A 12786-nucleotide genomic window follows, 5' to 3' on the forward strand; every position below is an offset into this window, starting at 1 on the left:
CATTTTGTACGCCTCAGATCTGCGGCTGCACCATAGCCGCGAAACACAGGATTCCTCCTCCTGCGGATGACGTGGCTGCTGACGTGGCACGCGCGTGCCATACACGCGCCTCTCCCACTCGTCTTCTTCCTTCATCCGCGCGTGGGGCGCGTGCATGCGACTGGGCCGACGCGCCGTCTGCCTTCACGGCGCGTGGGGGCGCGTGCCGAGACTGGGCCTCACGCGCCTTCTTCAGGCGGCGCGTGGGGGCGCGTGCCAACTCCTCTGGGTGTCTGCTTTATATGGTTGGACTCCTCTTCTCGAGCCCTTGCTCCTGGTATGCTCAAAACCTGATTTCGAGCAACTTTATTTCTGGGCAGTTTCGAACACCACGCTGTTTTTGTTCCGAAACGCCACCGACGAGGCTCTGATACCACTTGTTGGGATCTGGGATCCCGCCCAAGATCTTATAGAAATCAAAACAAGCAGAAAAACACACCCGCACACAAGGAGACACAATATTTTACGTGGTTCGGCCCAATGCCTACGTCCACGGGAGAGTAACCGGTTATCACTATACCAATGAGGAGATTACAGAAAGATTACAATAGAGGAGGAGCTCACACTCTCCTCACTCAGCCACTCACCCGTCTCCCTCGCTCACACCGAGGGAGACGGTCTCTCCGCCTCACATCTCTCGCACTCTTTGGTTCACGGTTTTCTTCCTCTCTTACACCACTCACTTGGCCTCTCCTCTCACCCTCCCTTTATACACATTGGAGTAGGTGGGAGTGCCTTTGGGTAGCCTCCATTCTTGACCCTTGACATGGTTGGTGGCCACCAAGCTTGACTTGGTTGGTTGCCTTCCATTGTTGACCAAGGTGTGTTCCCATGGAAGAGCATCACCTCCTTCACATGGGGTGGATTCAACAAAAGAAACTACATCATGCTAAGAATTCACTATTCTAGCATTCAATCAATTTAAATTCCCAAACAAAAGTAGCAATTATTCAATCTAGACCAATTTCTATCAATAATCAAAAGAAAATAAAATGCCCAAGACATTTTTTTTATTCCCAATAAAAAGAATTCAATTCAAATTCCCAAACAAAAGTTCCAATTATTCAATCCAAACCAATTTCTATCAATAATCAAAAGAAAATCAAATACCCAATAAATTTTAGTAAATTTTTTTCAGAATCAATTGATAAATTCCACGACAAGAAAGGATTGGATATCAGACCTTCTCGTTCAGGGAATTACACTTGGACTGTACAAAGCCATCGGCATCGAAATTATCGGACTTGAAGACGTTGAGATTTTCCTGGAGCTTATTGTCCGAGTCCTTAGGGTTGTTGCTCTTCGCTGCAGTGGTATTCAGTATCCTTGACCGAGACGACTTCGCTGAAGCCATTAAAACTGTATACGATTTCTCAGGTCAAATCAGATCAGATCAACAAATCAAGCGAAATTTAGGGCTTTGATTTGGGAACAAACAAGAAATCGAAAGAACATTATCAAGGGAGAGAATGGATTTCGAGAATTGAAGAAGGAAGAAGAGATCATGATTGAAGCCATGGCGGAACTCGAAGAAATGGGTCGGCGAAGCCATGACGGCAAGATGAGAGGTGGTCAGCGGCGTCGCGATGGCGGTGGTGGCAAGAGGAGAGAGGCGAAAGAAAAGGGCTAGAGGGGAGGCAGAGGACACTGTCTGAGAGAGAGAGAGAGAGCGAGTAGCGTATGAGAGAGAAAAGTTTCGAGGGGAGAGAGAGAGAGAGAGAGCAGTGAGTTTATGGGCGGGACAACAAATGATTTAATCCCGTTAATCGGCGAGGCCGCCAATTAATTTTATAAATTCTTCTAAATTTTGAAATGTTTTTCTCTAACTATTTTATTTCTTTGACTATTAAAAAAAAAATTAATTGTTAAAACTAAATTTTTAACAATCAAATTTTTTTGTCACCAAAGATAAAAAATGATTTTTTTTAGTATTTGGCAGTTAAATAATTTTAGTAGTCAAAACTAACGATACAGCAACTAAAATATTTTTTAATTGCCAAAAATAAATTTTTGACGACCAAACTTTTTGATGGCCAAAGATAGAAAGTAAATTTTTGTTTTTAATTCTATGACTAAATAATTTTAGTAGTCAAAACTAACTACACAGCAACTAAAATATTTTTTCGTTGTCAATTGTGGCATTTTTACAGACTAGGTTTTTTTTTTCGTCACCAATAATCAATATATCCCAACTAAAAAAAATTAGTAGATAAATATTGTACTTTTGCAACTAATATAATTTTGATCGTCAATTTCTCAACTTTTGGAGACTAAATTTATAGTCGCCAAAAGTGCAATTTGATGTAGTGAATGAAATGTTATGTCTTTGTTTGCATTTTTATTTCGGTGGTGCTACATGTACCAATTAATGTACACACTAGTGTACCAATTAGTGTTATGTCATTATTTCTGATCCCACCTATTATACAAATTACAAATATATAAAACCTCTAAAATTGTGTCTCATCATCGGTTCGTATACTAATTAGTACATTAATTGGTACATATAGCATTATTCTTCTTGTTTTCATGTTCGTGTTCGGTTTCTTTGTATGATGGTGTGTGAGGAGAGACAGAGGGAGAACCAAGCTAAATTTAAAAATCATCTATCCAGTTTTACTAATTTGGTGATTAGAAATATTGTTGAGAGCTTATAAAATGTTGGAAAATTCTATGGTATATGCACCTTTCGTTATGATTTTTATGTCTTTAATTACGACCTATAGTGTTGTTAGTTGTGACACATTACAATATTAGTTATAACAAAAATTTAGTTATAATTTAAGAGTTGTTCAATTATATCTTATGTTATGTTTCATTTTTTATTTTATTTTTTTTAGTTATGACTATATCATATAATTGAATTATGACATTTATCATAATCATATCCACAAATGTCATAACTTACATATCTACTATAACATTTGGTAACATAATGAAACATATATTTCAAAATGATTAGAAAAGTTTGATAACAAATTTCTATCTATTGTTGAGAGCATATAAGACCTGATGAAACGTGAGTCATGAGTCTAATGTTTAATTGAAATGTGATGAAACATAGTCTCGATTTGGTAATATCAATCATGACATCAACAAAGACTTTTAAATTGTCAATATTTTATGAAAAGTTGTTTTTCGTAAATAGGGTTCTCCTATTATGTTGCCCAAAACCCAAATGATTTTAGATTTTGTTTAATTTACTAGTCTATACAAGTCCGATTCCAATTAAGGAAATAGTTCTTCCTGGATGGTGAATTGATTTAATTTTGTCAATATTTAAGAGCAACCATGTTTTATTGGCAATAGGAATTGCTTAATTTTGGAAGTATGAAGATATGATGCTGCTGAGGGCAATATTTATTATAATACCAACCAAAAAACCTGATATGGCATTTATGGATTTAAATAAACTTGCACTATTATAGACGAATATTATGAGTTTGTTCTTTAGATGGATGTAATTGGTGAATAAATTGTCGATTATGTTTGTTAAGAGAGCCAAATATTCTTGTTAAATAATATGTTTATTTATTGTATATTATATTCTCATACGACATTTAGGCTCAAGTTTATTTGTAGCATTTTTGTTTGGTAAGGTGGCTGAGTTTATTTGGTGAAGAAATTGTCGATTATGTTTGTTATGAGAGCTAAATATCCCTGTTAAATAATATGTTTATCTATTGTATATTATTCTCCTAAGACATTTAAACTTAGTTTATTTGTAGCATTTTTGTTTGGTAAAGTGGCTCTAAAGCTATGTAAAATACAGCTCAATTTGTTAAAATGGTTCAATCCAAATTGATCCGCCAGCTAACTGTGAGTTAATTTGATCCGTGATTTTAAATTTATAATCAATCTTTGAAATTGCACCCCTATAGTTAGTATATATATATATATATATTTATTTATTTTACCTCTAATGAAATATTAAAATTAAAATCGATCTAACAGAGATTTAAGATGTAGAATTTGTTGTAAACTAATGTTATATATATGAAAAATATTATGTAAAATTAGTCAATGTTTTATATATATATATATATATATTATGTAAATTAGTATTATATATTATGCAAATATTGAATAATTATTTAAGATTATTCTTCAATCAACTAATATGTTGAAATTGTCCAAATTGCCCAAACCGCCATTTGGTTATTTGTTAATCCGTCATTCACAGTTTGCTTTATAATTTTATCCTTAAACTGCACCATGCACACCCTAGGTGGCTACATTGTTCCTTATTATATATTTATTTATTTATTTATTTTTGTGGATATTGAGTATATACTATCTAATTTTTTATTTTTATTTTTTTGAACAATACTATCTAATAATTGGGATTCACATTTTTTTTTTATAGTAAGAGTTTTGGTATATAGCATTACTCTTTCATTAATGCATTCTTGAAATACTTTATTTTGGGTTGTTTATGATTTGATTTGGTTTAATTTAGAAGTAAATCGAGAATTAAACATATAGTCCTACGAAATTTATAACCCAAATCAAATTATGAAAAATTTATAATCAAATCAAATCAAATTGAACAAATAAAAGCTGATTTGGTTCAGTTTAAAACAATAATTTTAAAAAATGTTGTCATTTTTATTCAAAACATAATCACCAAATATTATTCATAATTTACTTAAGATAAAGTAACATGTCACAATCGGAATAGGAATCAGAAGTGTCTACAAAACGTAACAAATTATATATGGATCTTGGTGTTTAAAAAGGCAGGTTCAGTTCTAAACCACAAAATTTTTTTTTTTCGATTAGAAAAAAAATATATTAATGGAATTCAATCTACATAAAGCATTGAGACAACATCAAAAAACAAAACCATGCAACATTAAACCAGAATTATAATAATTATAAAAAATTACAATTAAACTGTAAATTACAATTTACCTATTTAAAAATCAAGATGAAACCGTATATTATGAAAATCAAACTGTTCAATTAGGTTGACTTTTTTTATTTTTTACTCAATCATACTTTTATGTGTAGTCATTTATTACTTTACATCAATAGATATATATATATATATATAGAATTTCCATATATATAAAAGAAAAAAGTTGCGCACTATGGTTTTTCCATCATAAGTTCAAATTATGAAAATAACATTGCCGCATAAGAAAATAAGATTGAATATATTTGACCTTAAAAAAATTGTGAGCACTGAAACATTTTCCTTTATTTCATATGGGTAATAAATCATGATCTCTAGATGCTGTAATTTCCACAAACAGTAAAACTCCAAATTCAATTCTTTCCTAAGTTTAGAATGGACTAATAAATTCTATTAAAAGCCTTGAAATTAATTCAAAAAATGTTCTAATGAAGAAGAAACAAACCATGTAAAATTTATTCTCTTTATTTGACACACTTCAATAAGGAATCAAATTGGAGATTATTACCGGGGGGAGAGAGAGAGAGGGTCCCTGTAGGCCTCATGTAAAGTTATCCATAGAACCTTTAGCCCTCATCAAACTCTTCCCCATTGTTCAGCTTTGATAGTCCCATGCCATGGAAGCTGTCATACATCACACAACATTTAGGCTCCATTTGTATTTATGAATTTGAAATGCATGAATTTAATATTAATCATTCAAGGAGAGAAAGTAAGAAGAATAGCTCATATTTAGATATGATAGTTTATCTATGTATTTCAATAATATTATATTAAGAAATTTATCATGATGGATTTGAAATACATATGAAAAAAATAATTATTTAGAATCATTCTAAATATTCTCTTTTTAGCTACAAAAATGTTACAAAAAATAAATCTTTTTCAGTTTTTCTACCCACCAATAATAGCTAATTCTTCAATATTTTTATAAAATTGATTTAAAATACGTCAAATCACACAGACTCTTTTAGTGAATTTCTTAAAATATTTTAGACAACAACTTTAGATGATATCATTCTAAGATTATTATTTTTTTATTATTGGATCAATTACTATACTCTCCACCCAATTGATTTTTTTAGGTCGTATTTGATTTGAGAATAACGGATTCTAACTCATTTGATTCATATTTTGCGAATAACTAAAACATCCTCGTCAAGATAACTTATCCTCCTTTATCCAGTCACTACAACAAAAACACACTTTAGTGACACTACACTAGTGTCATATTTTTAGAAAATGTCACAAAAATAATATTTAGTGACACATTTTAAAAAAAATGCCATAGAACCACAAACATATAAGGCTCTAGTGGCATTTCAATAAAGAAATGTCACATCAATTTTATGACGTTTTATAAAAGAATGACGCAAGAAATTGTTTTAGTAATATTTATCAGCAGATGCTACTAAATTTTAGTAACAATGTCATTTTTAAAAAAATGTCACTAAACTAAATAAGTTAAAATTACTTTTTATGACATTAGATAAAAAGTGTCATAAACAAATATTTTATAACATTTTGAAAAATGCGACTAAAAGTCAAAAACTTGGAATCTAAAGAAATAAGGGTGCGCTTGTTTGGACGGACTGGATAAGGAGGGATTGTAATCCATCATACTATTAGTCCTGGGATACATTGTCTCGAGACTATTTGGTTAGACTAAATTTGTATCCTATGTTTGTTTAGTCATGGGATTAAATGTCTGGATTGGACTATTTTTAGTTATCTAATATTTGTTTCGGATATTATGGAGAAGGATAAATGCTCAAATGACTATTTTATCATTTTCAATTATTTACTAAGTAATAGCAATATTAAACATAGCTGTAATATTTTAATTATTTTTAGCTAGATTAAATAAAATTTTATTTTATTTTATTTTTTGCACAATATTTTAATTATTTTAATTTATTATTTTCAATTGAATTTATAATTTATAGTTTATATTTTTTATTTAATATATAATTTTAAATTAACGACAATAAAAAATAATTTTATTTAATATATAAATTAAATTTTCAACAACACTAAAAACATTTAATTTATAAGGTCATAATTTATAATTTATTATTTTTAAATAAATTTAATTTATAATTTATATTTTTTATTTAATATATAATTTTAAATTAACAACACTAAAAATATAATTTAATTTAATATGTAAATTTAATTTTTTAACAACACTACAAAAATTTAATTTATAAGGCCATAATTTATAATTTATTATTTTTAATTAAATTTTATTTATAATTTATAATTTATAATTAAAAAATTTTATTTAATATATAATTTTAAATTAACAACACTAAAAAAATAATTTATAAATATTCAAAAGACTATTTTATCATTTTTTAATTATTTACTAAGTAATAACATGGAAATAAAATGAACATTTCACAAAATAATTCCATGGGATACCAATCCCATGATTTCTATAGTCTCATATTTGGGAAACTAATAGCCTGAAACAAAATTTTTCAAACAAACAATAAATTATTAGTCTGGCTGAAACTAATAGTCCAATTCCACTCTCCCTAATCCTGATACAAACACAACCAAAGGGTCTAAAATAATAGATGGTGCTAATAGCACTCTATATAAAAGGGAAAATGTCTCGTAACTCAAATTTTGTGGCTCAAATAGCCAAAACGACGTCGTTTTGGCCATTTTTATGTTGTTCTGTACTCAAAACGACGTCGTTTTGGCCATTTGAACCACTTTGAGCCACAAAATTTGAGCTACGTAGCATTGTCGATATAAAAGCGTCAAACACTCAATTGTCCAACATCTGCTTGTCCATGGCGGTGTGATCGGCACTGTTCTGGAGGCGCCAAATTCCATGGAAGCCTGCAAATATCAGTTGGTTGAAGTCGGTACCTAAAGTCGTTCCCTAATCTCTTTGGATTCGTACAATCTGTTACTTTGCGTTTTGGTTTTGAGTGTTGCATTCTCTGTTCTTTTGCCGTTTTTGATTTGGTATTAATCTGCTACCGGTTGCTGTCCCGTGTCTATGATTCTTTGTTGTGTTGCTGACTTTCTCTGCATGGATACATTTGCACAACATCTGTTTGACAATATGCCCATAAGATAAGAGCAATAAAAATCAGTTGTCTAAATTTTCTGCGTGATTGAGCTACCCATTATTGGAACTATTTGCTGTTCTAGTTTTACTCTTAAGAGTATGAATATAGACCGAAGATGTCAACATGCTGATATCGCTTTTTTAAGATTATCATAGCAGCATAAACAAAAGCCAATATTAATGCATAGTTTTTATTGAATAAAATATAAAATTTAACATGTAAAAATGCAAGAAGAGTTAAAATATTTAACTGATATTTTGTACTAGTTTGTTCAATTTTATTGTGCTATCATAACATGAGATTCTATTTAATTTTTGTGTTTTTATTTTTGCTTTTGCTTTTTCTTTTTATTTTTTTTAAATCTTGTGGTTCACTATGTTGATTATCCATTTAGCATTTCAGGCTATTTGTTTGAGGGGCACGGTTGGCCATCTTCAACTATCTCCGAGACACCTCCTGAGGACAATGCCGACAGAGCAATGTTAATTGATACTCTCTAGGTACTTTATTCAATTTGATGATCAAGTCATAAACGCATTGAGGAATTCTATTTTTTGGTTTTGATATGCGAAAAAGGTTTGATTATCTTTGAATTTCTGTGCAAGTTCTCGATTTTGTGCTAATTTCGAAGAATCGAAGAGATTTTTTTTAGGCTGTATCATCAATTAGTTGGCTATATATATATATTTTTTTTTTTGATAAATACCAATCAATTAGTTGGCAATTTTTATGGACTGTTTTAGGGTTTTTTATCTGTAGGACTGGAAGACTGAAAGATACAAGGAAATTATCAAATCTGGAACTGTAAGTAGGAATTTATTTATTCTTCATTTATGATTACTTGTTAGTTTATCTATGTGGGTAATTATTCTGGATGAATGATTTTGAACAAAATGGATTTGTGTTGTCAATGGGCAGGTGGAGTCCACACCCGGAGTTTTGAGATTGATGGATGAGGCCAAGGCTGCTGTAAGATAGGTATTTACCTTATAAGTGCAATCGTCACTTTGTCATGGCTCTTAAGTTTTTCATTGTATTTGCATATGTTATCCACAGTTAATTAGGTTAGGCTACTTTTCTTTCCAAAGTTTAGTCAAATTCCATGTTCCTTTTCTTACATGAAGAATCATATTTGAATTAACCTTTTTGGCTGGTGATTATAGGGTAAAAAATTAGCAGTCTTCTCTGCTGCAACTAAAAAAGTTCTTTTTCAATCCTTAAACTTTTTTTTTTTTCCTATCAAATTTAAATTTAATGGAAAAAGTGCTCAAAATCCATCTCCAACCTTTTCATAAAATGCTTATCAAATCAAGGGAAAAACACTTTTTTCATCAAATTGAGTGAAGCATTTGGAATATTCTCCATATTGAGTGAAGCATTACCAAATTGTACTAACAAAGAAAAATGACCCAAAAGAATTTGCAAAGCAAGTTTATGTTTGTGGGTTTTTGCTTGTTTCATGCTAAAAATGTATTAGATTCATTAATTTCGATTAGTATTTGAGTTTATATTGATGGGTTTGTGATTGTTTCGGGCTGCTTGTGTTTAAAATGTATTAGATTCATTCATGTTGATCAGTATTCGAGTTTTTATTGATTTATGTTTGCTTGTTTCAGGCAACTTGTGTTCAAAATGTATTAGATTAATTAATTTTGATTAGTATTCAAGTTTAAATTGATGGGTTTTTGCTTGTTTCAGGCGGCTTGTGTTCAAAATGTATTAGATTAATTAATTTTGATTAGTATTCGAGTTTAAATTGATGGGGTTTTGCTTGTTTCAGACGACATGTGTTCAAAATGTTATTAAATTCATTGATTTTTTTATGAGTGTTTGAGTTTTTATTGATGTTTTTCTTTTGTCTCAGGCAGTGTGCATTCAAAATGTTATTAAATTCGTTGATTTTGATTATTATTCGAGCTTATATTGATGGATTTTTGCTTGTTTTAGGTGCCCCATGTTCAAAATCTATTTGATTCATTAATTTTGATTAGTATTCAAGTTTATGTTGATTAGTTTTTGCTTGTTTTAGGTGTCCTGTGTTCAAAATGTATTAGATCCATTAATTCCGGCATTGTTGGCTGATAAAAATCGGAAGTTCATTTTCATTGAACAGGTAACAACCCATTTCCTTTCGATATATGTATTATATAAATGGATTTGTTACTGACACAATCACACGAAGATACGCAGATTGAAAGTTGAATTGATTGAGAGTTATATGTTTGATTACAGGCATTTTTCCAGCGATGGTGGAGGGACCAGAGCGAGGCAGTCCAGAGTATAACTGTAGGTGAGGGTTCAAGAAAGGAGTTGGAAAATTCGAAGATCTTCGAAGATCCTTGAAGAACAATTTCGAATTCTCTAGAATATGATGAGAGGCTTAGATTCTTCAATAATCTCAACTTAGGAACACGACAACAAAGGAGATGATGGAGATAAGAGATTGGGTGAAGAAGAAGGCAAAATGGCTAGAGAATAGAATAATGGCAAGGCTCTCCCATGGATCTCCCACTTTCACTCTCAAGGTTGATAATGGAGAAGGGAAATTAGTTCTTTCCCAAGAGTTAAAAATCTCCAAAATCCATTCCTTGTAAAGCTATGGGTGGGTGCTATTTATAGGCACCTCATGATGTAGGATGGAGCCCATGTGCAAGGCACATGGGGGATATTCTCTCTAACCACCTTGTCCGAGGAGGTGACCTCTCCGAGGAGGTGACTTCTCCGAGGATGAGAAAACCCCGAAGAGGAGATCAATCCCTCGGCGAACCCTTCTTCTTAGCCACACCTAACCAATGATCCCCAATCATCCCAAAGGGTCAGGGGTAGTCCCAGAGGACGTCCTGCCGCAAAATATTGCCGAGTCTCATGGACCCCCCGGGGTCGTGCCACCTCGACCCGGGTATAGGCTAGTTTAACCGAAGAGTGAATTTATCTCCACTCACCGTCCTCGGGATCGGGTCCTTTGTTCGAACTCCATTACGCCCATGGTTCTGGTGCGTAGATCCCGGAAAGCTCCGAGCCCGCAAGTGTTCTGGGACTCATTAACGGAGCGACTTCTAGATTGCGTTTGAATCCGTTCGAAGCCAAGTACTTCGGATCTCTAGATTCGTGGATCCGAATCCTTTCGAGTCCGAGTGCCTCGGATCTCTAGGCTTGCTTAATACCTTTTCGAGTCCGGGCCCGAGTAAGTCTCTAGGTTCGTGGATCCGAACCCTTTCGAGGCTTAGAGCGATTCAATCCGTTTGATGGCGATAAATCTGGGCCCACCGATTCTTGGACTTGCGATAAATTCGGGCCCACTAATCTTGGGCTATTGGGCATAAATAATTTAGTGGGCTCAAATTAGCCCCTCTTACATTTGCCCCTTGCGTGTATGAGAAATTTTAAATTTCTCAGACACGCATACTGTCATTTCTTCGACCCTGCTTCGCGTCACGTTCCCCAAAAAAAAAAACATTTTGTCACGACAGAGCCTATGGATAAAGTTGATGACGCACTTCAATTTACAGAAAAAATTGACAAGCAAAAATTTAATTTTTTTGTACTCTTTTTTTTTTTTTTTTTTTGAAAATATAGATGTATATATTTTTTAACCAAAGAATAAAGAAGCATTTTTTTTTTGTTTGGCACACAGCAGATCAATTACCTATATATACATTATTAGAATATACTAATAGAATATTCAAAGATAATGCTCCCTTTTTTTTTTAATTAAAGAAAGGCTCAAAAACCCTAATGCATAGCTTCTTATTATTTTATTTTTTGTTGTGCAGCTGTTGCGGCGCTCTCCCTCTCTAAACTAAGAGACCAGACCCAGATCGGCATCTTCTTCAACAAAGTTCTGCTTCTGCAATTCCGGAGGACCATCGCTGTTTGTTCACTACCCACTGTTACAATCATCGAAGACCACACAAGCCACCACCGCCGGCCTTCGTGACAGTCACTGTTGGCGCCGACCATGACGCCCTCTCAACACTGCTTGCGTCGCCACCCCAGGCACCGCCTACATGACCCAAGCCGCTGGTAATACGCACCAACGCCGGACCAACTCGTCATTGGCTGACCTGCCGTGGCCGCCGGTTCTCCTTATTCGCCGATTCCGGTGTCGTTTCTTGGTGATTACAACCTGTGTCGATTTCAGCTCGGCATCGTATCACTCTCTTCAACCTCTTTTTTTTTTTTTTTTTTTTTTTTTTTTTTTTTCTTGGACTTGGCAGTGACCAACACCAGATTTAGCTTGTCGTCGGCCTATCCTCTTTGTGTCAATGTTGACTCTAGTATTCCATTGACCGACCTTCATTTGTGTTGTTATTTCATATTGCTGAAACCTCATCTTTGAAATTTTTTTTTTTGATTTACTTGACCGAGACTGACCCAGCCTTTTTCTTCTTCAACAAAACAGAGACTACCACAATGTGCATGCTGGCCATCTTAGCTTCAAGCAGCGCCACCGACCTGTCCCAGCTCCAACCATCGCAGACGTCACAACCCAGATCCAGACACTCCGGAGCTCACTGACCAGCACCAACGCCGACTCCTCAGCGACGTCACTGCCGCTTCTGGCCTTCGACAGCCGAGCTCAACCACTGTTGGCCTCTCTGCTGCAACTTCGCCATTGATCCCGACTGCCCAGAGCCGACCACACCGTTGCCCATTCAACGTGACGCGTGTGGTTGCCAACTCCTCTGCGACACCACTGTTGCCTCCAGCTTCGGATTGTCCGACATTGACCACACACGT

General features: G+C 33.7%; 2 long non-coding RNA genes across 3 annotated transcripts; both read left to right on the plus strand.

Moving 5' to 3' along the window:
* Nucleotides 1-7723: 7723 nt before the first annotated feature.
* On the plus strand, nt 7724-10336 carry LOC145823354 (uncharacterized). Of its 2 annotated transcripts, none has more exons than XR_014365634.1 (5): nt 7724-8622; nt 8806-8850; nt 8965-9015; nt 10076-10159; nt 10279-10336. It is a non-coding gene; the product is annotated as an uncharacterized LOC145823354 (long non-coding RNA). The 2 variants fall into 2 exon arrangements; XR_014365633.1 differs by having other exon boundaries at nt 7724-8546.
* Nucleotides 10337-11628: 1292 nt separating this feature from the next.
* LOC145824678 (uncharacterized) lies at nt 11629-12511 on the plus strand. Its single transcript, XR_014366630.1, has 2 exons — nt 11629-12161; nt 12449-12511. It is a non-coding gene; the product is annotated as an uncharacterized LOC145824678 (long non-coding RNA).
* Nucleotides 12512-12786: the final 275 nt, after the last annotated feature.

This window comes from Camellia sinensis, chromosome 4, assembly GCF_055761805.1.
Source record: "Camellia sinensis isolate YWXY chromosome 4, ASM5576180v1, whole genome shotgun sequence".
Lineage (NCBI taxonomy): Eukaryota > Viridiplantae > Streptophyta > Magnoliopsida > Ericales > Theaceae > Camellia > Camellia sinensis.